The sequence below is a fragment of the Aplysia californica genome, unplaced genomic scaffold (genome assembly GCF_000002075.1).
Source record: "Aplysia californica isolate F4 #8 unplaced genomic scaffold, AplCal3.0 scaffold00051, whole genome shotgun sequence".
In the NCBI taxonomy this organism is placed as follows: Eukaryota; Metazoa; Mollusca; class Gastropoda; order Aplysiida; family Aplysiidae; genus Aplysia; species Aplysia californica.
Genome location: NW_004797321.1, coordinates 357722 through 362325, shown reverse-complemented (window position 1 = coordinate 362325; position 4604 = coordinate 357722). Strand labels below are relative to the sequence as shown.

Here is a 4604-nt window from a genome sequence, read left to right as displayed (position 1 = left end):
GAGCGCCAAAGAAGCTGCATGAAGACAACCTTGAGACCATCTTAACCCTAGAAGCATGCAGGCCCTATATAAAGGGCATGAGCCGGTCTATCCGGGAAGCGCGCAGGCCCTATATATAGAGCTGACCTACTTCAAATGGGAAGCGGGCAGACCCTATATTTAAGGACTTTAGACATTGACCTTTTTCAACGGAAAATTTCAGTATTCCAGCGGAATATGACATAGTAGATTACAGGTCAGTTATAAATAGGACCAATGACTTTGCAAGTTATGTTGACCTCGTAGATCATCTCTTGGCCAAGGTATCGATCGATAAATTGACATGCTCCAGCTTAGCGACTACACATTATTATGTGTAATATCACTTGCTCCGCTGTGCTAATGTACTAATTGGTGAGTTTATCGCGTTTTGCGCTTTGTTTGTATAATTTTTTTATAGCTCATTTTTGAATGGCTCATTCTATAATTTTAAAAGTAAAGATATGGTTTTAAGCCTTTTACATCCGTTGAGCCATCAATGGTCATTTAACAGATACATCTCGTGCTATTTATCCCCCACCAAACCCCCATGTCTACAACCGATCGGCCCTGGCGGCGGGCCATTTTTGGCAGGTTACTTCCAGTGAAACGCTGAGCGTTTCTAGGGTTTTAACACTTTCCACCCACGCAGCGCATAGAGTGCGCAACAATTATCCCCACGGACCAGGACACAGGTGCGATATATGCACACTAGGTCTAGATCACACCGGCGCCGATCGGCATCCCGTGGGGAAAAGGGACGGCTTCTTAACTTCGCCGATCGGCATCCCGTGTGGACAAAGTGTTAAGCTAAAGGCAAGCTAAATTGACCATCTGCATGACGAAAAGAGTAAAATGTGACCACCCAATAGGCCTTTAGAATCATAATAATTGCAGATATAGGCCTAGATTGTCTAGATCTGGATCTATTCTAGATCAAATTATATGATCTCTCTATGACAAGCAGGAAGGCGGAATACAGTCTGGCTTCTTTAGGCCTAGACTCTACTATATATGCTTAGGCCTAGATTCTATCAAATTATTATTTATTTTAATTAAGACTGTACTAAGGCTTCGGAGTGTCTACGTACAAGGTAACCGGGCACCTAGTCTCAGTATCTATGTACACGGTAACCGGAATGAAAATAAATCAATATTTGTCCTGTGCTGTCACTTGCTGAAAAAAAAAAGTCGTGTCTTGTCGGGCTCGCCATCGTGACCGGTCAGTGAACCTGTGAATGCACACAGTACCTGTTGGGGTCACCAAAGTTCATTCAAAGTCTGTGCGCTGTGAAGTAGGGCTCCGGAATAGGGGGGTATTTATTGATTTTTTAAAAAGGTACAGTCGGGGGAGGGGTGGGGATGAAGGCAACACCGGATGACGAAAACTGAACTTGAGTTCTGAACTGCCCGGTTACCGTATACATGACCGAAGTGACTATTCGGAACTCGAGTCCGAATATGAAAAAATGTTATTCGGACTCTGATTCTTGTCCAGCATGACATTACTTCCGACTTACGACTTCCTGTGACTCGTGACTCCGGCTTCCTGTCCTGCCTCACTCGTGACTCGCCTCAGGCTGGGTAGAGACCGGGATCACTTCAGGCAAAATGGCGTTTTGTGCAGGAGCCGAGTTTTTATCTTACGATGAATTTGAGGCCGGCCTGAAAAGTTATAGCGCTTGTGATAAATGTTTATTTGTCAAAAGGTCACCAGAAGCAATTAAAGATGGCTCGTTAGCGTGTGTCGGGGTCGGAAGGGCGGCCTGCACACGTGTCGCTGTGTGTGCGTGTCGGGGTGGGGGCATTATCGGTCCGGGCGTTGAACGTCGCTTACGCGTCTGTCTTTTGTCCCCCGGCAACTGATCACTATTACAATAATAAGCCAGTCTTGACGTAGATCTACGTAATGAATTGTGCGCTCGTCTATGGAATCAAAAGTTGCCGTATGCTCGGCTCTACACAGCAACACAACTTTTTTTTGGTAAACAATCGAGATGACACAGGCTTGTGTATTTGAACGAATCTGTCTTTTTTTTTTTTTTACACAGCTCATAATGTGTAGGTCCCAGGTGGTCTGCTAATCTTCAATTTTACCTTTTTCTACAACAAAGAAACAGGGAAACATGGGGGGTGGGGGGGCGTATCAATGAGGCGGCGGGCATATGATCGGCAGATAAGTGTGGGGGAAACTAAAAAATGGCGGAAAATTGGAAGCACTGAACGTTAGATCTATAGAAAGAAGACACTTCCTTTTTTTTTTCCAGACCCGGGTCCGAATAACATTTTTTCATATTCGGACTCGAGTCCGAATAAGAATTTTTTTTATTCGGACTCGAGTCCGAATATGAAAAAATGTTATTCGGACTCGAGTCCAAATAACGACGGCCATACGTGACACTGAAACTATGTACCCGTTTGCCGGTTACCGTGTACGTAGATTGAGGCTACATGCCCGGTTACCGTGTACAATGTACTTGACATTGAGACTAGGCGCCCGGATGGGGCTTACCGTGTACGTAGACACTGAGGCTAGGTGCCCGGTTACCGTGTACGTAGACACATTGTCATTACTGGATGTGTAGGCTATGTCAGTGAGAATACTGAATTTAAACTCGGTAAGCCAGTAAGCCTGGGCCTACTGTCAAAGTAGGACTAATTAAATGACAGTAGTGTCAATTGCCAAAGAGTAAATTGGAGCTCTTTTGTGTTTGTGGGTAGATCTAGCTTATTGTGCTCGAGTGCTCGGTGTTGTGCTTTCGTGTGTGTGTGTGTGTGTGTGTTTGTCTTTTCCTGACGGAAGTAGCCATCCTCACCCGGGGTGAGAATAAAAATACGATCGACCTCTCACCCCGGATGAGACATGCCACTGTTGGCTATTCTCACCTGATATGAAACAAGACCTGTTTTTCCTAATTTCGGAGTACTTTCTATTGGTGTGGATGATCAAATGGATAAAAGCAAAGGAAAATTTACGTTATAGCCCAAAAGTAAGCTAATTTGATCATCTACAAAGATGCTATGGCTATTTCACTTTTCGAATCCAGCCGAACTACGCGAGTCGCCATTTTGTTTTGCCCGAAAGTTCTCGCAAGATCTACTCCTCCCCTCTTCTCTCTCTCTGTCTCTTTCTGAATACTGTCTCTATCGGTGTGGACCATCAATTTGACCAAAACAAAGTTAAAAAATGATGTTAAAAAAACACAAAAGTAAATTAATTTGGTCGTCTACAAAGATGCTACGGCTATTTAACTTTCGAATTGAGCCGAACTACGCGGGTCTCCATTTTGTTTTGCCCGGAAGTTCTCGCGCTACTCCTCTCTCTCTCTCTCTCTTTCTCTCTCTCCATTGCCCACAGACAAAATTGTACGCTTTTAGGCTAACAATAGTAATGGAACGTTTGTTCACGGCACAGAATTCTACAATTTTTCAGTTATCACAATGTAGAATTCTGTGGTTCATGTTGAACGCAAAATTGGTTGGCCTAGAGGTAGACTATAACGGTGAACGCACATCGGGTGAGAATAGCCAAAAGACTCGCCTGCGCTATTCTCACCCCGGGTGAGAATAGAGTGTGGCCTTTCCTTCCTGACCCCCGTCCCCCGATTTATGTTCCCCGATATAACGTGAATTTCTGCTTGAGTTTGTGTGCATTTGTGACCTTCTAGGCCTACTTCTAGAATTGCCTGTGTTGGTTCTAAATCTAGATCTAGATACGTCTCATTGAAAACACGCCAAGTTGGTACCGTAGCTCTAGACTAGATGCTCGTCCAATGAAATTAGTTGAGAACAAATAGACCCATTGGACACACATTATATGTATAAAGATAGAGTCTAGTGTTGTTTTCAGACTTGACACTGCTTCACTCGGTGGCAATTGACAAAAGTCAATTTTTGTCAATTGCCACCGCGTCACTCGGTGGCAATTGACGCTACCGTAAATGACACACACACACATACATATATATAAGACCTAGATCTAAATCTAGATCTAGATCTAGATCTAGATCTACATAGATCTAGAATCTAGAGAATCTAGAAGTCTGTAATAGTGTGACTTCCGGCAGTTGTCAAACTGACTTTTTCACAAACAACACAATTCAAGCTGATCACTTGCTTTGAAATCAAATGTGTTTCCATCTAGATTTCTAGATCTAGATTCTAGATTATATACAAAATACCCTGCAAAGTGCACAGTACTAATTAAATGTCCACAAAAACAAACCTGACGTAAAAATGACGTTTAATGGGCACAAAGTCGGAGAGGACAAGAGTCACCGACAAAGTGTTATGCCATCTTGAATATTATCATAAGACATAAACAGCTACTTTCGGTTTTGAACTTCCTGTTTAGCCTTCATCTCGTGACGCATAGAATGTCGTGACGTTAGCTGTTGATATTCCCAGACTGCTGAGAATAGTCACACGCCTCTGAATGATTTGCTATCCCCAAGTCGCATTTTACATTAGGATTTATGAGTAGGCCTAAGCAGGACACCTTGAAGTTTATAACAGAGGGGCTTTGCTTGCTCGCGTTAAATATTAGATGTATAAATCTAGATCTAGATCTAGACTACAGCATTAAA

At 43.2% G+C, this 4604-nt stretch overlaps 1 protein-coding gene across 14 annotated transcripts in view; it reads right to left on the bottom strand.

Moving 5' to 3' along the window:
• LOC101846409 (WD repeat-containing protein 7) overlaps window positions 1-4333 on the bottom strand; it is a gene marked incomplete in the record, with an annotated part of 80853 nt that extends 76520 nt beyond the window's left edge. For all 14 annotated transcript variants that reach the window (XM_035968319.1, XM_035968305.1, XM_035968306.1 and 11 more), the window contains 1 exon segment: window positions 4244-4333.
• Between the last annotated feature and the right edge of the window lie 271 nt (window positions 4334-4604).